Genomic DNA, 23,700 nt, shown 5'->3' with positions numbered 1-23,700 from the left:
GCTTCTTTTCAAAGAGACTATTTGTAAGGAGGTTGTTGGGGGTGTAATGTAAACCCAAGGGACAGTCTGGGAACTAGGGGTTAAAAGAAACAGAGTGGTTGACACCCTGGGACCCTAAGGGAGTGATTCTCAGCATCTGGAAAGGGAGTGTTATTAGGAGCAGACCACAGTAAGAGGAGCAGTGACCTTGACCCAAGCCAATCAAAGGCAGTCTCACTAGGAAAAAGCCAAGGGATGAATACCTTGACCTTCTCTGGTCTTCTGCAAGGGCTCCCCATTGGCCAAAGCCAACTGGAAGCCAAAGAGAAAGAGAACGCATTCATGCAGGGCCAGCCTCCTGGGCAGAGAGGAAGGTAGAAAACAGTGGAGAGTGGATCTCAGGAACGGTGTAATGATATTTCCATTTGCTTGACAAGAAGGCTTGAGGAAGAGCCATCCAATATCCCTCCCCCTTCCCACTGCAAGCTTTCAGAGTGAAGATGTCTTGGGCTTGCGGAGAGGAAAAGGTGTGTTCTTAACATCAGCTTTGGAGTTTTGATTAATATCTTACACTTATCTAATTTCTGTATCAGGACTGTTTATAACTGAAGTTGAAAGTCTATGATGCCAGAGTGGCCAGAAAATTTAAGGGCCTGCCACAATTTTCAGCCTAGGGCAGAGAAAGATGACCTCTCTACCCCCTCACAATCTGACCTTATATATGTGTAAAGGAACAGTGGGGGCAAAAATAAATATATAAGGTTGCTTTTCGATTAGGTCAGAGAATTGTGCTTATTCAACATACCACTTATGTAATCTTTACCAACTTTCTCACATTACAAGTAATGAAACTAAATTCCAGAGAGCTTGATTCACATGCCCTGTTTTAGGAAGCCATTTCACGCCCAAATCTAAACTAGAAGTATGAATCGAGACATCTATATGATATGCAGCTATAGGCTCACATAAGCAATTAGCACTGGGGCAAATTTCAAACAAGGCCAAAGACATTGACTAGCTATCTTTGCTCTGTCCCTTGGCTGCCCAGATTACCTTTAGGTAGCTCAGTATATGGTGAGTGGGGAAGTCTCACTGGACAACCTAGGCTTCCGTGGTACAATGATTTGTACATCTGCTCTGCTCTACGTCACAGGTTTAGACCTTTGATTTGTGATTCAGAAACTCAATTTTCTGTTCACCCAAGAATAATCAGGTCCTGATGAACTGATATATTTATCAGCCTCACAAAAGATTTACTGGTAAATCAAAATGTTCATTGAATTACCCTGAGAAATGTTACTATCAAAAAGACAAGATTGGTGTCAGCTGGTCAACAGTCTATGGCTGAATTGTTTAGAGAAAGAATACAGACAAATCAGACACTCACATTCATTCTCAAGAAAATAACTCAAAGTATAAATCTCACTGACAGCGGGCCAAAGACATAAACATTACATGTAAATGGCAACACATAACATTAATAAATTGCTTTACTGATGATATGCCCTGCATTTTTGCAAATTCCTAGATGTTTTTGATGTGTATATACCACAGTGTGGTGAGTTGCCATTGTAAAGCTTTGATTAGCCAGAACTTAATTAGAACCTTAAATTTAAAAGAATTTCTTTTGATGCATGTTCCAGTTACCAGTTTATTTCTTCTCAGCTCACATCCATCCTTTACTACCCTCCTTTGTGATGCTGGAGTTGGACCCTGTGAATATTTCTCCTTTGCAGCTGGCATGATGCCTTGTCAGTAAAGAGCACGGGAGGGCCACTGCAGGAGGAAAGTACTTCTTTGTTCTGATGTGGTTTTCCTTCTCCTGTAGTGCATGGCAGCCAGTGGGTACCAGAATCCCGACCACACTCAACCACCCAGCACGTCTCACAGGCACTCCGCGAGGTGATTTCTTCCCCATCCTGACTTGCAGCAACTCAGTGAATTTCTCTACCACCCAATGGATGACAGCTACACCCTCTTCAGTGAGATCAGAATCTCAGCCTTGAGGGGAGAAAGGGCTCTTCCAAATATGTCCCTTCCTTGGGTGTTTGGCCTTAGTCCTAGGGCAAGTGTTCTCAGTGGGGGTAAAAACTGGTTCTTGGGTGGGGGAGGTGTGAAATAATCTTAAGTATTACAATGGTTTATGGCCCTGAAAAAGGCCACAGCACATAAACAGATACACAGTATATCTGCAATGTTAAAATTTCATGGAGGGGAGCATTAAGGGGGGAAAATGTCTAAAAATTCTCCTTAGGGGAGCAATAATGAAAAAAGAAGTTCAGTAACACTGCCTTAGAAAGTACTGCTCCCCATATAGACTATTCCTGTATTCTTTAGAGTTCTGTTTACTCGTTAGTAGTTAATCCCACTTTCAGTTAATATACTTTATATTAAACTTCCCCTGTTCAGATTACTTTGTGGTATAGGGACCACTGCAGTGGAATTATACAGTAAGGGAGATAGACTGGGCTCAACTCCAAATAGAGCATGGGTAAGTGAGCAGGGGTGGAGGGGTCAGTGAATGGAAAATTATTAAGAGGAAAATCAGCAGTAAGCGGCATTCTGGCTAAATCAAACAAGATTTTCGCTGAAGATAGACCTGGGTGATCAGACATCACCTGAGGGATGGTAGAGGATGAGGAACCTGATCAGATATCAAGGGTGATCAGATATCGAGGGTGGAGGGTTCTGGTTAAACTGACTTAGCGGGGTTCTTGCTAAAGCTGGATTTCACAAGGAAGTGCAGAGAAGAGATGGGCCTAGGAGAAGGTTCAGGAGCCTGACTAAAGTTTGGTGAAGTAAAGAATCTTTGTCAAAACATTGACAAATGACCTATCTATGAAACAGAAACAGACTCACAGACAGAGAGAACAGACTTGTGGTTGCCAAGGGGGAGGGGAGATGGGGGAAGGAAGGGTTGGGAGTTTGGGATTAGTAGATGCGAACTATTATATATAGACTAGATAAACAACAAGGTCCTAATGTATAGCACAGGGAACTATGTTCAATATCCTGTGATAAACCATAATGGAAAAGAATATGAAAAAGAATATGTATATGAATAACTGAGTCACTTTGCTATACAGCAGAAATTAATACAACATTGTAAATCAACTATACTTCAATAAAATAAAATAAAAAAGATCTGGACTGAGAAAAAAAAAAAAAACATTGACAAAGAGTAAAAATAGCCATTTCTCACAAGTAGAAACCCAAATGGCTAAGAAGGGTTGAAGAGAAGTTCAGTGTCACCAGTAAACACAGAAATGCATATTAAGACTTTTTAAGATACCACCTACACACAGATTTGTAAAAATTAGAAAGCTGGAAAATGATTTGGCATTCTCGGCAAAGAGAAAACAAGGACCCTCGTGTGCTGCTGGTGGGATGGTAAATAGATACAGGTATTCTAGAGAGCACTCTGGCAGTATTTAATTGTGTGTGTGTGTGTGTGTGTGTGCTTGCACACATTCACATGCACACATGCAACCTATGACTCGGGAATTACTCTCTGCACAGGTTCATAAGGAGATGTGTATAAAGATGTTTATCACAGGGTTGTTTGCGATACAGGGGAGTTAGAGGCAGTCCAGGTGTCCTGTCACTAGGGGGATGGACATATTAAAGGTATCTGACACATGCTATGGAACCTTACGTAGCAGTTCAAAGAAATTAGCTACATGTGCATAAAGGAACATGGAAGGAACTTAAAAACAGCACTGCATTAAAAAAAATCAATAAACAGAAATGATCCATTGAACAATACAGAATTAAAACACATTCATAAAACAATATTATATTAAAAACTTGGGGGTCTGTGCATATCCAAGCACATATTAAATATATCAGAGTGGCTGCTGATGCTGGAGATGAAAGGGCAAAATAATAAAGTAGAAGAAGAAAATGATAAAATGAAACAAGAAAAGACCTTGCATGGATGAATGATCATGTACCATCTTGAACTGAGGAGGGTGATTAACTCAAGTCTTTGCACTTAAAGTCCAAAAGAAAAAAAAAAAGGAAAGATGTAAACCCTATATTTCCTGAAGTTTTTTCATTCCACAAATGAGATGTGATGCCTGCCTTTTGAGATAATCCATGTGAAGCGCTGTGTGAGTAGCTCATCCATTTAACCACACTTGAGCAAAGCACACAACAGTGGAAAGCCAGAGGATGGGAATAAAATAGAGTGGAGGATACACCTGTAAACTGAACTCTGTAAACCAAAGCCTAAGTGCAGCCTTCTTTATGAAACCAGAAGTGCAGTGTGGAACCAAGAATGAACATATCGTTCTGTGGTATCAGATCAGTGACCCTAGCCTTGTTACTTCATAAGCAAAAAGAAAAATTATTTGAAATAATATCTTACTATGAAAATCAGAAGAGAGGAGACAAACAGGTAGCTCCAAGACATCTGCAAAGACAATTTAGTTGGCAGAAGTGGATTGTTTGGCATCCATCAGGCAGTATAAAATGCATGGTATTCATATGTTTATGTACATAATTTTTTTAAGTGAATTGATCTCAGGATTCTGTTTTTTTTCAAAATGCCTTCAATCAAACAGGAAACACAAAAGAGCCTGGTCCGATTCCAGGACTCTTCCTTTTTAAGGCTGCCAGGTCTATCCCCTTGCAGGGAATGAGAGCGGACAAGGCTGAATATTTCTCTGTGTTTCTGAAAAGCGCTTGGCTCACCGAGTCCTTGCAGCTGCGTACACCACCTGTGGAATGAATCTGTTGCCCTTTTTCAGTTCATTCTTTCTTATCTCCAACTGCCTGCTTAGACAGATGATTGCTGGGAATTCACATGTCTTTTGTTTTTCCTTAGCTTTAAACCTATAGCCACCTAACTTAAATTACACTCTAAAGTTAGCAGTAATGCTTTTAAATGGAAGCCTCAGAGGTGGGGAAGTGAGGGAATAAGGAGTAAATTCTTGATTCTCTGCTGCTACATTATCACTTGATCCTCTAAATTATCTTTTATATTTAAAAATGTTTTATTAGGCCATTAAAGTGAATGATCTATAAACTGTATTCAATCAGAATTCTTAGATATTTGAAAACATTTTTGGCTACCATTTCATTTGGCTATTATTTCACAGTAGACTCACTACAGGTTTAACTAAAAGTGTAAAGATATCCTTTAGCAGCATACCAAATTTCATTAAAGAAAATTAAAATGCATACACACTTAAAAGAACACCACTTTTTAAAAACATGTTTATTGGAGTATAATTGCTTTACAATGGTGTGTTAAAAGTGGGTAAAGACGTGCTTTCAAAGTAAAACTATCACAAAGTCTGAATTTTATTGGAGAAAAGAACTATAGCAAGTACGGGCCAGTTCTCAACCTCTTTTTTCCCCTTTGCCTTCCCTGCAGTTTCAGCACTCCTGCATAATGAGCCTCACCTGGAAGGACAGACATTTATGCCATAGTTTGAAAAGATCCCTTTTCTCTTTCCTCACACCACGTTTATTAGTTTTCAAAGACCATATGGTGCTAATTGATGATAAAAGTAACAGCGTGAATCACAGACTATTTTATGGACCAGTCCCTACTTCATCTTGAACGGGATGACATGAAGCAGGCATCCATGGGGCCACTGACATAAAACAACCCCGAGTCCCCACCTGCAGAGAGGCAGTGAGTACCCAACACTGTTTATTGATGTTTGTAACCTTATAATTAAATTCCATGCTTCCTCAGCTATTGGTTAAAGTATTATTTATCATTCAATTTAAAGTTTTTTATTGGCTAGTATTAAAGTATTTGCTATATTATCAAAAGCTTAAAATATTGTTAACCAATTAACCAGTTTCATGATGTAGTATCTGGATTTGATTTTGTTAAATGTTATTACACATATTCATGTAGAAAAGTTACAAAATAGAGCAAACATTTTGAAGAAAAAGGAGAAAAGGGCAAAAAGAGGAAATATTTTTCATAATTGTACCAACCTAGAGAAAACAGCATTTTCCCATATACACTTCCAGGCTTAAATAAGAATATTTTTGTCTTAAACAAGAATATCTTACTTCAAAATTTTCACCCAAATAGGCTTGATTTCTACAAAGGTGAGCTTCTGAGAAACCAACTTACTTTGTGCAGACAGCTGATTCTGCTTTGCGGCGGGTGGGGGGGGCGGGGTGGGGGGAGGAAATGGCTCACATCCTGACAAACAGGGCATCATTGTTACTCTATCAGAATAGGCATAAAAGCCTTCTTCAGCCAGAAAGACAAGTATGTGACAGAGAATCCAAAGAGTTGGCCGGGTTTAAGGGGAAAGTGGCTTAAAAGCAGATTTTATTCACATACAGAGTGTGCTAGGCATTTCCCACGTCTTCTCTCTAATTATTACAACCCAGAAAAACATGGGTTTGAGTTCCAGCTGCTCCTTACAAGCCAGGTAACTACAGATAAGTTAGAAGTCAAGGTTTTTTTTGCAAAGACCGATGAGTTATTACAACAGAGCTCTTAGTGCCTGGCCAGCATTAAGGTTTCCAAAAATGTAGGCTGCAGTGTTGTTATGGTCGTGGATTGCCTTCAGAATTATATGAAATACTCTATTTGAGACTCCTGCTGCACTGAGGTATTATGATTACAATACTTAGTATTACAAGGAGGGCTTGTTCTTAACCTCATGCCTTTTCACTTGGCGGCACTCCCCAGTTTTTTCCTCTAGTCCAGTGCTGACTAGTAGGACTTTCTGTGACCATGGAAATGGTCAATAATCTGTGCTATCCGATATGGTAGCCACTAGCCAGAGATGGGTATTGAGCTCTTGCAATGTGGCTAGTGCAGCTGAGGAATTGAATTTTTGCTTTAATTTTAATTAATTTAAATAGTCACAGCTAGTTTCTTGATATCTGAATGTTCCTACCCCATCTCATCACAGTAATTACCTTTAGTCACAAAGCAAATCCATTTGTAAGTACTTTAGTAAATGTCTCCTTATTCACACTGTTTTGAATAACATCATTTTTTACATAAAACCTTTTTAAATTGAAATATAGTTGACATAGTTCCTTCTTGATAAATGATAAAATACAATCATACCATTAAGAAAGTAGAAACGAACTGGATATATATCCAGCGTCAAGCTTCTCAGCCAAGTCTGGCTCTCCATTAAGCACTTTGCAAACTTGAAGGAGAATAACTTAATAACCGTTTCAAAAAAACATTTGGCAGTTTAGATGTTTCTTTACAGATCTGGAATGAAAAAGGGATACTTCTGCTATCAAACGCCCTTCCTCACTGTATAGAGCAGAGTCTTCTTGATCTGCTCTGATTCTATACCTTTAGGTCAGTTCTTTACCTCCCTGTGGCCTCTTGCTCAGAGCCCCTTTCTGAGCCTCAGGCTGATGCCTTCACCCAAACCTGTTGGTGTGGAGTCTGAACTTGACCAGGCTCCCCAAGGGCAGCCACTGAGTAACTCAGAGTCAGTGACTAAGCAGCTGGGTCCTGGAAGTGAGCCCACATCCCCTTTTCTGGGTTCCAGGGTTCCTGCACCTCTTCCCTCTGTTATAAAGCCAGTCTTAACTTCAGGCCCTAGATGAATCACCTTACACTTATATCAAAGAAAAGCTATAAAACCAAAAACAATTTTGCCTTAGGTAAGACTAGCTCTTCCTTCTCTCCCAGGGAAAGGCTGCCACCTGCTGTAATACATTAGCACTGGGCTTTTCCAAGGTCACTGAACAACCACTTGCACGTACAAAATAATGCAAAACCCCACCTGCCTTCACCTCTGTGTGTCAGGAGTGTAAATAGGAGGGCAAACCAGGAAGCACTCCTCTTAATTCCTTGACATAGGGCAAAGAAGCAAACCTATCCTTATGAATGGTGCCCAGAAGGAACTGGCATCACTCTAACTCTGAATATGAGAGCATTCTTTCTTCACCATTCAGCAACACTGTTTTTCAAATTAGCTCATAGTAAGCTTCATAAAATCTCTGCTGTTAAAAGGCTTATCACTTACTCAGTTCTTCTAGTTCTGTGTATATTTATCTATTCTTCACAGCCCTGGCAAGTCTTTGGTAGGTGAAAGGATGAGAGAAGAATAAAAATTGTTAGTTTGCAGGACAGCATCCCTGAGCCTTGCACTCTCTCTGCAAAAAAAATCCCCAAGCTCCCTTTCCCCCACTCCCACCCCAACGCCATTCATCACCCACTAGCTGTGGTAGTCTACCTAAACACACACACCCCTCCCACTCCCCTCCCTAAATTATGCCTTTGTACCTGAGAAGTTACCAAACTTAAAGAATTACATAGGGATTCCAACACTGAGTAAACTCAAATATAAACAAGATGATATTTACAACTAAAAACCCAATATCCATAAAGTTTGCAATATGAGAAAAATAGAACCCCAAACGAATAACTTTTAAGCAAAAATAGCTGAAAGAAAAATACCTAGGTGCCTGGGTTTAGCTTTGTAGAATCCATGTCATTGGTAACACTGATACGGATGTAAAATGTCTGCATAACATTTGCCAGCCTCTTCAGGAAACCGTTATTTTCCTCACTGTAAATCAGGAGAGCTCTAGATTACCTCCTCGACATCTCCTGCCTGCATTTACAGACAGGAAGAAGCAGGCTATAGAGGCAGGAAAGGACAGAAATGTTTTTGTTGATGTAAGAGAAGGCTTTTTAAATGTTGCATCAGTAGTCAAAGAAATGAACCTTTATAGTATTTGATGCTGCTACAAGTGTGTGTGAGTGTGTGTGTAGTTTTTTAATAAGCTTTTTATGGCAACATTTTATTTACGGTAATATTATAACAATACACCTCCCTAGCTTTTATTTCAGTTTTTTGCTTCTACAGTTTTTTAATCCTCTTTTAAATTCCTTTTGCACACAATTTTGTAATCTACACAGCATTTTTAATGTCTTGAACTATTACTTTGAGTTGTTATATCAAAACGTACATAATTATTCCCCAGTTGTTGAAGATTTAGTTTCCAAGTTTTTCGTTTTAGTTAATACTGAAATAAATATCTTTGCAGAAAGTGCTTTTTTCCTTCTTTTAAGTTAATTCACCTCTATTACAGAGAGGGGCATGTAGTAAATGCTCGGCAAATATTTGTTGTATAAGTAAATTATTTGTAATATGTTATCAGGAATGCGAATATGAGATCAAATATTAAAACAGTGCTGGTGTAAACAAACTTAATGTCTCTTGGTATAGAGTAAGTAAATTTCCAAAAGAATTTTTACTTAGTTTCAATGTCGTCAGATAAGTTGATCAGCACATCATTTTCATCAATCCATCTTTTAAAATCTTGTTAATTAACAAGAGGTCAAGGCATGACAATAATACTGTTGAAATCAAAGGATATGGAGAGTCTGAATCAATATGGAGCGTGAGTCACGTTTTTAATTGTTTTTAAAGTCTTTGCTTAATATAGTGTAATTCTTTAAGTCCTCATTCTAACTTGCAAAGCAGAACATGTAATGGGATCAGTTAACCTCCCAGATTTTAACATCTTAGGCAGTTTGGGTTTATTGACTTTAACCCAAAGGACCAAAGTGGAACAGAATTTGTTATAAGGTGAAGTATGAGCTACAGGGGAAGGACAAGAGGCCATGGATCTTGGCTACTCAGACTGTGGTTCCCAGACCAGCTGCATTAGCATCACCTGGGATGTTAGAAATACAGAAGATGTTAGTAATGCATCACTTGTTAGAAATGCAGAAGCCCAGACCTACTGAATCCAAATCAGCATTTTAACAAGAGCTCCAGGTGATTCTTATGCACATGAAGTGGAGAAGCAGTACTCTTTTTTTTTTTTTTTTAACATTTTTATTGGGGTATAATTGCTTTACAATGGTGTGTTAGTTTCTGCTTTATAACAAACTGAATCAGCTATACATATACATATATCCTCATATCTCCTCCCTCTTGCATCTCCCTCCCATCCTGCCTATCCCACCCCTCTAGGTGGTCACAAAGCACCAAGCTGATCTCCCTGTGCTATGCGGCTGCTTCCCACTAGCTATCTATTTTACATTTGGTAGTATATATATGTCCATGCCACTCTCTCACTTTGTCCCAGCTTACCCTTCCCATTCCCCGCGTCCTCAAGTCCATTCTCTATGTCTGTGTCTTTATTCCTGTCCTGCCCCTAGGTTCTTCAGAACCTTTTTTTTTAAGATTCCATATATATGTGTTAGCATACGGTATTTGTTTTTCTCTTTCTGACTTACTTCACTCTGTATGACAGACTCTAGGTCCACCCACCTCACTACAAATAACTAAATTTTGTTTCTTTTATGGCCGAGTAATATTCCATTGTATATATGTGCCACATCTTCTTTATCCATTCATCTGTCGATGGACACCTAGGTTGCTTCCATGTCCTGGCTATTGTAAATAGAGCTGCAATGAACATTATGGTGCATGTCTCTTTTTGAATTATGGTTTTCTCAGGGTATATGGCCAGTAGTGGGATTGCTGGGTCATATGGTAGTTCTATTTTTAGTTTTTTACGGCACCTCCATACTGTTCTTCATAGTGGCTGTATCAATTTACATTCCTACCAACAGTGCAAGAGGGTTCCCTTTTCTCCACACCCTCTCCAGCATTTGTTGTTTGTAGGATTTTTGATGATGGCCTTTCTGACCGGTGTGAGGTGATACCTCATTGTAGTTTTGATTTGCATTTCTCTAATGATTAGTGATGTTGAGCATCTTTTCATGTGTTTGTTGGCAATCTGTATATCTTCTTTGGAGAAATGTCTATTTAGGTCTTCTGCCCATTTTTGGATTGGGTTGTTTGTTTTCTTGATATTGAGCTGCTTATAAATTTTGGAGATTAATCCTTTGTCAGTTGCTTCATTTGCAAATATTTTCTCCCATTCTGAGGGTTGTCTTTTCATCTTGTTTATGGTTTCCTTTGCTGTGCAAAAGCTTTTGAGTTTCATTAGGTCCCATTTGTTTATTTTTGTTTTTATTTCCATTTCTCTAGGAGGTGGGTCAAAAAGGATCTTGCTGTGATTTATGTCACAGAGTGTTCTGCCTATGTTTTCCTCTAAGAGTTTTATAGTGTCTGGTCTTACATTTAGGTCTTTAATCCATTTTGAATTTATTTTTGTGTATGGTATTACGGAGTGTTCTAATTTCATTCTTCTACATGTAGCTGTCCAGTTTTCCCAGCACCACTTATTGAAGATGCTGTCTTGGAGAAGCAGTACTCTTGACAGTGAAAATTGCTGCTGCTAGTTGTCTCTGGGCTTTAGCAGAAAGGAGAACCCATCATGAATATTAAGAACATGAACCTAAAGACAGCAAAGAGCAGCTGTAATTTTAGGTTGGGTGCTTCTTTTGAAAACATTCTCAATAGTATAGCCTGGCTTTTTAAAAAGTCAAATGTATTATGGAGAGCTTGAAATATAAGCTTATTTAGTGTCTCACAGTAATTCAGACCCATTTATTTTTCAAGTACAGATTTATTTGTCATACTAGCAGATAATGAATTATCTGATTTCTAAAATCCTGTAGAGATGATTTTCAACACTGTTTGCTAAAATTCCTCCTGCCACCAATTAAAATAAATTGCTCTCTATGAGATTTGAGTTCCTTGTAAGCAAGAAACTTGGTTTACTTATATCAGAGATTGTCAGAGTTACCTCTTTGGTTGACTTGTATCTACCCGTCTCTTGGGTGACTTAAGAAATCCAAAGATTTGGGCCCTAACTCAGTTCTCTGAATCAGACTCTGTGGGTTTGGAGCTTAAGAATCTGCATCTACAAGTTGATTCTAATGCACAACAAAGTTGGAGCAACACTGTCTTTCAAGTTTTAGCAGAAAGCTGAACACCTGAGCAGTGGTTCTTAACTTTAGATGAACAATGGAACCACCTGGAAAACCTTGAAGAAACACTGATGTCTGAGTCCCACTCCCAGAGATTTTTATTTAATTGGCCTGAGGTATATAGCCTGGGCATGGAGACCCACTGACAAGGTGCTTTTATAAACAATTATCTCACTGTACTCATCATCTACTTTGTGTGGAAAGAGAAGCAGCCGGAGGTTAGAATATACATAGAGTCATGATCAGTGACAAAGCATTGGCCAACTGGTCAGGGCCTGGAAGAAGAAAGATTGGGAGATCAGGGAGGAAGAAGTCTGGGGTGGGATGGCCATATAGGAGCAGGGACAAAGTGGATATGAAGATTGCATGTGAACACCCACTGAGAGCATCTACCACAGAAGAGGCACTAAACACCACGAGACAAAATGACTCAGCTGGCTGATTCACTCAGCCTCCATCATCAGCTCCTATGCTGATCTAATAGACATATAAACAGAGCAGCCATGGTGGCAAGGCGGGGACTATTGTAATGGCCCCAAAACTTGGCTCTCTGTGGGGTCAGTTGAGTCCCTGGTTGAAACTACATCACAGTCCAACTCCTCCCTCTGTCCAGTCCTGACTCCCTTTCCCTTCTGCAGGTGTTGATCCCAGTAAACTCCTTGCTTGATCATCTCCTTCTCAGAGTCTACTTCCCAGGGAACTCAGCTTGTAACGACTGACAATGCCAAGTGTTGATGACCATGTGCAACAGTTGTAATTCTCATACACTGCTTGTGGGACTGTAACTTGGTACAAACATTTTAGAAAACTGAAAGTATCTACTGAAACTGAACATAAGCATACCCTATCATCCAATGATGGTACTCCGAGGTATATACACAAGAGAAATGCAGACATATGTGCAGCAAGGCTTGTACAAGAATGATCATAGCAGCACTTTTTGCAATAGCCCAAAATTGGAAATACCCCAAATATCCATTAATATAATGAATGGTTAAAAACCTATGAAATTTTCATATAATGAAATACTATTTTAAACTGAAGGAGTTGAAAAAACAGCAGAGCAAGAAAGTCTCTTCCACCTTCCCCTACTCACCCCCCTTCCTACCCTTCTCCTCTGAAACAGGTCATAAAACTCTCATGTGAGAGGTGCCCTCACTATAGCTGGAGTAGAGGTGCATCCTAATTTTGGAAGACAAAGGGACACCAAGAAGCATCCTAACAAACAGGCCTTGTGAATTTCCCCTAGTTTACTACATTATCTCATACTCCTTAACCTAGCCTCTTCCTCCATCACTGTCCACTCTTCATCAAACCTAGTGTAAAATACACAGCTGTTTCTTTGTGTCTTCACTTTCATATGAAGGCTCCCGTGTCAAGTAAAATTTATATTAAATTTGTATGCTCTTCTCCTGTTAACCTGTCTCTGTCAGTTTAATTGTCAGACCCATCCAGGGACCCTAAGAGGGTCAAAGAAAACTTTTTTCTTCTCTACAGTAATAACCTGGAGAAGACAGAAAGGGGGCTTCTGGAGTATTGGTAATATTCTCTTTCTTGATATGAGATGTAGTTACATGAGTGTTTTCATTTTATGAAAGTTAATTGAGCCATACATTTTAATGTCTATAAGTTATACATCAGTTAAAACTCCTTACCTGTTAGGGAAACCTACTAAATTATTCATGAGTGAAATAATACAGTATCCGAGATTTTATTTTAGAAGACTTCAGAAAAATAATTAGGCATGGGATAAGTGAACAAAATATAGAATGTTAATAATTTTTAAGCTGTGTGATAGATACCAGAAAGTTTGTTATTCTGTTCTCTACTTTTGTGTATTTCAATGGTTTTATAGCAAAAAGTTATAAAAAAATGAGCAAAATTTTAATCTTAGGCTAGAGAAGGACATAAAACCCAACAGTCATATATGAGAAAAATGACGATGGCTTCAACATCCATTCCAGCCCCCTTCCTCCCTGCCTTGCACTGTAAAGGCTGTATAGTGAAATGCTGGCATTTTGAGCCCCCTGCCTCTGAGCCTGTCTATGTGACCTAATGTTGTTTACTGAGATGTAGGCAGAAATTATACATTTTAGCTACATACATAAGAAGTACAAATCAAAATAACAATGAGGTATCATCTATTTTTCACCTATTAGATTGATAAAGATCAAAAAGTTTAGTACCAAGTGTTGACAGTTCAAGGACAAAGTTATTCTCCTACACTATTGGTGGAAATATAAGTTCATATAAAATCTTTTGGAAGGGAGATTTGGAAATATCTATCAAAATTCTTCTGAAAGCAAAAGCAACATTTGAGTGGTAAGAGGGGATAAAAAGGAAACAAGTATAAGAGTCTACGTAGAGTCAAAGTTGATTCATTAGATGACTGACTAAATATGAAGGAAAGGGTCCAAAATTACTAGGGTCTTAAACAGAAGTAGGAAAGTCAGGAAGAGGTACTTGCTTGGGAAAGAAGATCAATAATTCTGTTTGAGATATGTTTTCTGTTACTTCACAGTTAAGGCAATTTTTGCAGTCTGTCTAGCTCTAGGTCTAGATGTTAAGACATATACTCATATAGAAGATTAGCAATTTCATCAAGTAGCAATCCAGGAATTTAACAGGAAGCAAACTGACAGAATGCCACTTAGCCTCAACTGTAAGTAGGACCCATTAAAGAAAATGTATTTCAAATAATGGTTAGAAACTTTTTACCCCCTATCCAACTAGCAAAGATTTGAAAAAAAATAATATAGATTGGCAAAGAGGTAGGGAAATGGATACTAGTTATACATGCTGGTGGCAATAAAACTGATAACTTCTAGAAGACAATTGTACAGTATATAGCAAATACCTAAAAAGTGTAAGGCCTTTTGAAACATCAACTCCAATTCTATCTGAAGTGTTTGCAAATATTTTTACTTAATTTTTGTGTTTTTTTCATCAAAGTAATATGTGCACATGGTTCTAAAAAAGTAAATTATTCTAGAAGACTTATGTGGGGATACAGTTGGACCTCTGCTCCATCTCTTATCCACACTGCTCTTGAGAGGCTGCCACTTTCAATTTCTAACTGTTTTATCTATTATTTACCTCTTTGTGTTTAAGTACTTTGCTCATTCAGCTATTTCTCGATTTCTCAATTTAAGACATTGTCTATTGACATCCTGTTACGGTGGTTGAGGATTTAGCCCTTTTACTCCACCTCCACCTCCACTTCCCTTCCCCACCTCCTCCCACTATAGATTTATCATAATCTTTAAATGGCAAGACTTTTTGGCAAAAATGTCACAAGGCAAAAATATTTTAAGCCAGTAGTCAGAACTTACATAATTACGACCATATATAAAGATTTTCAAGTCTCAAAAGGCTAGAAATATTTTTTTTCCAAGCCTCCAAACACAGAACCATCAATCTATCAGTCCACTTTTATTCTCAAAAAAAAAAAAAAATCTCTTTCTTCTTGATCTAATTAGGACTGAATGAACCCTAGGCTTTGAGGCATGGTTGTCATTCTAGCATTCTAAGACTTCTCTCACCATCCTCTGGGTTAGCTCTTCCATTTCCTGGGCTCCTTGTCATCTTTCTTGGTTGACTGTCTTATATTTCTGAAATAGTAATTTCCCTAGAAAGGATACATAAAACATACATTTTTGAGATCTTGAATCTCTGAAAATGTCTTTATTCTACCCTCACACTGTATTGGTTGGATATAAAATTCTTAGCTAGACATAATTTCACTTCAGAATGTTGAAGATAATATTCCATTTTCTTCTAGAATTGAGTGATATTATTGAGAAGGCTGAAGTTATTGTTCTTCCTTTTTTTTTTTTTTTTGCGGTATGTGGGCCTCTCACTGTCGTGGCCTCTCCCACTGTGGAGCACAGGCTCCAGACGTGCAGGCCCAGCGGCCATGGCCCACGGGCCCAGCCACTCCGCAGCATGTGGGATCTTCCCGGACCGGGGCACAAACCCGCGTCCCCTGCATTGGCAGGCGGACTTTCAACCACTGCACCACCAGGGAAACCCTTTTCTTCCTTTTGATACAATCATCTTTCCCCTCTTTAGAAGGTCTTATGATCTTTATGCTCAGTGTACTAATATTTTATCATCATGTCCTTGTTACAGGACTTTTTTCAATCATTGGGCTGGGTATTTCACCTGGTGATTATGTTCTTTACATCAGATAAAGTTTCTAGGATTTCGTTTATAATTTTTTCTCCTTCATTTTTGTCCTGTGCTCTCTGGAACTCTAACTAGCTAAACAATGGAATTTCTGTTTGATTTTTAAAGTCTCTTACATTTTTCCCCGACTTTCTATCTCCTTGTCTTCTTCGTCTTCAATATTCTCCTCTTGATCTTCTTTGGGACTTTTTATTTCAGTGATTGTATTTTTACTTTTCAAATACTTTTTTTTTTTTTTTTTTGGCTGTGCTGCATGGCTCGTGGGATCTTAGTTCCCTGATTGAACCCAGGTCCTTGGCAGTGAAAGCACGGAGTCCTAACCAGTGGACCACCAGGGAATTCCCTCAAGTACTTTTTTTTAAAAAAGGTGTTTTTTGTTTTTGCGTTTTTTTTCTGCATCCTGCATCATCTTTGTTTCCTCCAAGTTCCTTTTTTCTTTGTTACCTCTGATGTTGTGGACTTGTTTTTAAATTTTTATTTTATATTGGAGTATAGTTGATTTACAATGTGTTAGCTTCAGGTGTACAGCAAAGTGATTTAGTTATACATATACATATTTTTATTCTTTTTCAGATTCTTTTCCTATATAGGTTATTACAGAATACTGAGTAGAGTTCCCTGTGCTATACAGTAGGTCCTTGTTGATTATCTGTTTTATGTATAGTAGTGTGTATATGTTAATCCCAACCTCCCCCCACCTTTCCCCTTTGGTAACCATAAGTTTGTTTTCTAAGTCTGGGTCAGTTTCTGTTTTGTAAATAAGTTCATTTATATCATTTTTTAGATTCCACATATAAGTGATATCATATAATATTTGTCTTTCTCTGACTTACTTAGTATGATAATCTGTAGGTCCATCCATGTTGCTGCAAATGGCATTATTTCATTCTTTTTTATGGCTGAGTAATATTCCAAGGCTTTTCTTAATTGTCGGGTAACTCTTGGGTCTCTGTTCTTTTTCTAAGTGACAGAAATCAACTAAAAAAGTAAATTGAAAGCACTTGCTGGGGTGAAGGGAACAGATCAAATGATGGGCTTCTCTTAGGGTGATCAATTGGTATAACAGCCTTCTTATTGGCCAATTACCTAAAGCCAGTATGTGAAAATATCTTTTTCTAAGGCTATTTAGTTTCTCCATTGAAGAATCCTCCATTCTTCTATCTTAAGCATTTTGTGAGCAAGGCATAGAAAGGACCTGAGTTACATTTGACTTATTACTACTTGCTGACCTCATTTATATATTTAGGCTGGTGCAACCAAGGAAACTTAGGGTAAACCTACGTTAAGAAAATAGATGGGAAGTACATATACAATATTTAAAAATAGTTATCACCTATTATGGATTCATGGGTGATTTTAATTCTCTTCTTTTTCTACAAAGTTATGTGATTTTAAAAAATTATTTAAGTAAAGGCAAGCCATATGAAATAAACAACCCAATTCTTTAATGGAAAAAAAGATTTCAGCAGATATTTTAACCAAAGAGGATGGATAGCAAGTAAGTACATGTAAAGATGCACAACATCTTTGGTTATTAGGGAAATACAAATTGAAACTACAATGAGATACCACTACACACTCATTAGAATGGTTTCTAAAAACAAAACTTATAATACCAAGTGCTGGTTAGGGTGCAGAGCAATTCTCATATATTGTTGATGGGGATGCAAATTTCTGCAGAAACTTTGGAAAACAATTTGGCAGTTTTCATGAAGTTACACACTTACCATGTGACCAAATAATCCCACTCCTAGGTATTTACCCAAGAGAAAAGAATATAGTTCACACGAAGACTTGTATATGAGTATTTATAATAGATATATTCATAATAGCCAAAACCTGGAAATAACTCAAATATCCTTCAACTGTAATACCTCTGTACCATGGAATACAATTTAGCAATTAAAAGAATTAAATTATTGATATGCCAACAATATGGATGAATCTCAAATGCATTATGCTAAGTGAGAGAAGCCAGACTCAAGAGGCTATATATTATCTGATTCAATTTATATGACATTCTGGAAAAGGCAAAACTATAGGGACAGAGAATAGGTCAGTGGTTGTCAAGGGTTTGTGGTGAGGGGATGGACTAACAAAGGGACAGCATCAGGAAACTTTTTGAGTGATGGCACTGTCCTGTGTCTTAATTATGTGACTCTATACGTTTGTCAAAACTTATAATGCTAGGCATCAAAAAAGTGACTTTTATTGTACATAAATATTTTTTTAAATAAAAAACTATCTCCATGCATTAAAATTACAGCAAAATACTTAGGAGGAGCTAAGTATTTCAAAAGGATCCTATACATGGTTCCTCTAAATAGCAAAACCCCTCTGGCATTAAAATATAATTAAATTTATAAAGTTAATTCACATAAAGATTCTAAAACATGTGTATCATATGTTGTCTTAATACTGATAATCCTTAGCCCATGAAGTCATAAGAACTGCACCTTTAGCCTTTGAAAAGATGAGACATTGGTCAAAGAGAATCTGGATAAGACAAAGTTACATCAGTGCAACTCCATCTCTATTATTCCATTCACTAAACACAAATTTATAATTATTTACAAATATTTGTTGGTTGCTTTCTATACATAAGAAAGAAGTGATGAGGTAGAGAATACAGAGATAAATCATGAATCTTATGCTTAAGGTCTAGTATGGGAAACAAGCCCCATTATACGTATCCATATTATAAGGCAGAAAATGACTAGTGCCTCACAAGAGGTGTGGAGGAGGGATAAAGAGAAGAGGCTTGCTTTTTCCTAGTAGTGAGCTCAGAAATCACTTTCTGGAATAGACTGCATTTTTAAAAGTTTATTCGAAGAAGAGGTAGAATTTGGATATGCAGAGTTGGGGGTGGGGCAGGTAGGAAGAGGTGCAGGGAAGGTAATCCAAGAAATGGAGAAAAACAAAACAAAAAGAAACTCAGGGAAATTTTTTTTCAAATAATGGGGAAGTAGCTGTGAACACACCAGTTCTCCTCATCGTCACCATCATCTGAAGATCTGATGTACTGGCCACTTTGCTCACCATGCTAATTTGCCTCCAATCTTACAATGGCTATTATTGTGTTCTTCCAGCAGCGTCTTCAGGGTTAGCCCACCAAGTTCTTGGGTTCTAATCACCTGAAATTTGACATTGTTGACTTTGTCATCAAATGCTAATATGTGTGATTACTCAGTTAAAAATATATCTTATTTTGGCCTTTTTCTCCATGTCCCCCTTTGCCATTATAAATACTATGCCTTTAAAAATGTCTCCAGAAATCTTAGTTGCTTCTCTAGTATTTCCATTAATATTAAACTTTATTTTAAATGTTCTTGTCCATGTATTGTTCAACCAGATTTAAAGGAGGAACAGATCAAGTTTCATGTGCCCTCTTTAATTGCAATTTTCAGTACCTCAGTCATGTTCCTTTACACTCTTCTCTTTTGCAAGCTAAGTAATCACTTTGAGTCAGTTGCTGCAGTAAAACTTGAAACCTGATCATTGAAGGAGCCTGCAATTTAGCAGAAAACAAGGCACTCCAGAATCTTCTGCTCCAGCTGTACCTTGAGGATTCTGGTTTCATTTTGAAAATGGCTTACATTTCTAGTTAGTTGAGTTGCTATAATTCTTGAACAAGTTTGCAAAGTTGTTTTTTTTTTAAGGAATTACACTTGCCCACAACTCCTAGGCAGCTCACTATAGTCTTAAGATATAACACTGCTTAACCACAATTTGTGGGAAATAACATGTGCTGGTTAAATGAATTTTCTGGTAAACCCTTCTATCTTTCTATCACGTTGCATGATTCAGAAGTTTGAGTTGCTTCACTTCTGGAAACGATGTTTTGAGAGAGGAGGGCACATGCTGCTAGTGGTTGTTTTGAGTGCACCTGATAATATTGTGTTGTTCTTGTCATTTGTTTCTTCTAAGGGCAAATCCTCTCTCTTTCTCTCTCCCTCTTCTGCGCGCGTGTGTGTGTTTGTGTGTGTGTGTGTGTGTGTGTGTGTGTGTGTTTGTGTCATTGGAGGTGCCAATTAATTGGGTTCTGGTTAACTTCAGGTTTTACTGTTAACAGACCAAATTACCTCAGCTCTAGAAACACCTAGAATAAACTCCCTTATTTTTTTTCCTCTCACAGTCACTAGGCCTTCTAAACTAAAAAAAAAAAAAAAGATATTATTCACAAAGCCATGTCACCAAACTATTTGTGAAACCACGTTGTTGACAGCTAAAAAAACCCCTTCTATACTTCAATTTTCCAACTTAAGAGCTGGTGGTTCTGAATGCAGAAGATCCCTTTGAGTCCCAAGAGAGCACAGACTATGGAATATGAGGAGGATATAAGATATGAGGCAGATTTAACAATGATTTGCACAGTCATAATCCCTAGACAGGGAGGGAGATGGGTGGCATATCAAAAAGTCACCATTGCCACCATTAATTCATCCAGCATTTTTAAAGTCTACCATGTGCAAGTCACTGTATGAGGGGCCATAGAGGGACAGGCCATGGAGCAATAGTCTAATATGGAAACTAAGAGGTCTGCTAATAGCTTGAACAGGACACTAGTGTGTCATAAATGCCATGTCCATGGCTCAGGAAATAAAGGATATGAAAATTGAGAAGAGGAGGATGTCACTTCTGGCTAAATGATAAGGGAACATTTCATCAAAGAGATGACATCTGAGCTGATCCTTGAAGAAGGAATAAGATTAGTAGGCAGAGTTGGCAAAGCCTAGCAAAAACAGAGGCAGGAAAACCCAAGTCTGTTCAGGGGCTGTGAGGAAAGATACGTGAAGGTGAATGACAGAAAGGCTTAGAAAGGCAGATAGGATCCAATTATGGACAACTTTTGCAAGCTAGAGTTTGAACCTTATTCCAAATAAATGAACATTTTTGACCAAGACAGTAGCCAAGAGCCCAGACTTTGGCATCAGATAGATCCAAGCTCAAATCCTGACTCCACTTACCTGTGTGTGATTTTGGGCAAGTCACCTACCTTACCCCTCCAAGCCTCAGGCTAATAATCTCGATCTCACAGGCTGTTACCAGAATTAAATGCAAGTGGGATATGACGCACTCATTCATTCAGAAAATATTTATTGACCCTCCGTTGTGTATGTCCCAGACAGTGAGCTTTGTACTGGTGATACAGCGATATAGGCCAAAGCCTGTCCTCAAGGAACACATGAGGCAATGGGTAAGACAGATAAGAAAACAGGAAATTACAGTACAGTGTAAGCAAGCAGTCAGAGGAGCTGAGTAACTCAGATCAGGGAAGGAGATGGTAAAGAAAGCTTACCAGAGAAGGTATCCCCTGAGGCACCTGAAAGGAGCCTCTGAAGGTGAGCGGAAATAGAACTTATTTTCCAAGGTCTGATTATTTTTATTAACCATTGTAGTCTCTAGCAGACACAGATATTTAAAACTCTAAACGGATTTTTGTTGTTAATTTTTGTTTGGTTGATTGTTTTCAGCTTGTCTCAAAGCCATAGAAACAGGGAGTACCCTACTTCTCAGCTAATGAAAGGGAAGAAAAGAGTCTATTTGCAATCATGTTAGTAGTGGAAGAAGTAAGCAAAACAAATCCCTGAAACATGTGTGGTAAATGAAAGAGATTAAAGGGAAGTTGACCTAATATGAATTGGCAAATCTGGTTTTTCACTTGCAGGAGACCCGTGGTACACGCTTCCTGGGTTTTCAGCCCACATTTATTTCCTTTTCTGAAATGGGGCCCCAGTTTTGTTTTTTGTTTTGTTTCATTTTTCTTTTTTTGGAGAACCACATCTTTCCTCATTCTTATTTTATGTGTTCTGGTGAAGTTGACCCTATTTCATTCTGGTTTCAGGGTTGGCTGTGATTCAGGCTTCCCAGTTAAGAATCTCACACTGGCCTCAGTGACTGGGATCAGAGCATCCCTCAGTCAGGGCCAGAGAGGGGCAACCTGGAACTTTTGCTGAGCCTGTAAGACTCAGCAGAGAAGCCTACCTTGGCTTCTGGTTTGAACGTGGGAAGTTGTAGATGAGGAGCTGCTGGGAGCTATCTTCCTACCTCTTCCCACCACTTGAAGCCTGACATCGAAGCCACCAACACAGAGGAGCGTAGGGATCCTCACAGAAGAATATAAAGTCCATGAGGGGAGGAAGCTTGGCACTCTTTTAAAATCTTTTTATTGATACATCATTCACATACAGAAGAAAACACACAAAACTAATTTGAGTAAAAAATTATTACAAAGTGAATACACATATTTAACTACCACCCAGATCAAGAAATAGAACATTACCCACCTCATACTCCTCCCAGTCACTACCCGCTCTCTCCTCTTGACTATTAACACCATAGTTTTGAGTTTCCCAACTTTGTTTAAATAGAAGTATAGTATTCATTCTTGTGTGTCTGGCGATTCTGTTACTCAACATTATTATAAATGCCTTTGATGAACATATACACGCATTTTTAGATATATTCCTAAGAATAGAATTGCTGGGTCATAGAGTGTACATGAGTGTACATATGTTCAACTTTAGAAGATGTTGCCAAATTACATTCCAAAATGATCGTACCATAAAAAATTTTTTTTAATTAAAAGAACAAAGTGATCACACAAATTCACCCTGTTATGTACCTGTTCCTCCACATCCTCGGCAACATTTGGTATTTTCAGTCTTTTAAGTGTGGATGTGTAGTATAGTATATCATATTACGTTTTCCTCATGACTAATGAGTTTAAATACCTTTTCATGTGGCCATTTGGATATCCTTTTCCATGAAGTGCCTGTTCAACTGCCTGGCCCTTTTTTCTATTGAGTTACTTGTCTTTTATTTTTTGATTTGTAAGAGGTTTAAGAATTTTTTATCTTTAGTTGCTACCTTAATACCATGCCATATTACATTGTGGTTTTATAGTAAACCTTGGTAACTGGTAGAGTATGTCCTCCTATCTTACTCTTCTTCTTAAGAGTGTTTTGGCTGTTCTTGGCTCTTTGCATTTCCATATACATTTTAGAGTCAAGTTGCTATTTTCCACAAATAAATCTGTTAGGATTTTCATTGGGATTGCATTGAATCTATAAATTAATTTAGAGAGATTGACATATTTACAACATTGAAATTCGAATCCATGAACAATGCACATATTTCCATTTATTTAGGTTATCTTCAGTTTCCCTCCATAAGTTCTATAGTTTTCTGTGTAGATAAGTCTTACATTCTTTAATTACATTTATTCCTAGGTATTTGATACTTCTGTGCAATTATAAATGGTAACAATTTAATTTTTTTTTCTGTTTGTTGCTGTTATATAGAAAAATAATTGAATTTTGCATGTTGACCTTCTATATTGGTTTTCCATAGTTGCATAACAAATTATCACAAACCTAGCATCTTAAAAAATAAAGTTATTCTGTCACTGTTTTCATGAGTCAGTAGTCTGGATATGAGTTAGCTAGGTCATCTGCTCAAAGTCTCACTAGGCTGAAATCAAGGTGTCAGCCATGCCTATGATCTCACCTCAGGCTGAGAGTCCTCTTCCAAGCTCACTGATTATTGCTGCAATTCAGTTCCTTGCAGTTGTAGGACTGAGGTTCCTCTTTTATGCTGGCTCTCATTTAGCAGCCACTCTTAGTTCCTAGAGGACACTGCAGTTTCCTGTCATGTAGTCCTCTCTGGAGTATGGCATTCTGTTTCTTCAAGGCCTGCAGGATACCATTTCTCTTGTTTCA

At 38.1% G+C, this 23,700-nt stretch overlaps 1 protein-coding gene across 8 annotated transcripts in view; it reads left to right on the top strand.

The window, feature by feature from the left end:
* Positions 1-23,700, top strand: part of VPS54 (VPS54 subunit of GARP complex) — a 165,598-nt gene that overhangs the window by 17,768 nt on the left and 124,130 nt on the right. For 7 of the 8 annotated variants that reach the window (XM_032652359.1, XM_032652357.1, XM_032652360.1 and 4 more), the window contains exons 4-5: positions 1,808-1,881; positions 5,360-5,623. The gene's annotated coding sequence lies outside the window, so the exon portion shown is untranslated. Of the gene's footprint in view, positions 1-1,807; positions 1,962-5,359; positions 5,624-23,700 lie in introns of all 8 variants that reach the window. The other variant, XM_032652356.1, reaches the window with a different exon arrangement.

The sequence above is a fragment of the Phocoena sinus genome, chromosome 13 (genome assembly GCF_008692025.1).
Source record: "Phocoena sinus isolate mPhoSin1 chromosome 13, mPhoSin1.pri, whole genome shotgun sequence".
NCBI classification, from domain to species: domain Eukaryota; kingdom Metazoa; phylum Chordata; class Mammalia; order Artiodactyla; family Phocoenidae; genus Phocoena; species Phocoena sinus.
Note: the sequence above shows the minus strand (reverse complement) of the source record. Positions and strands in the feature narration are given on the sequence as shown.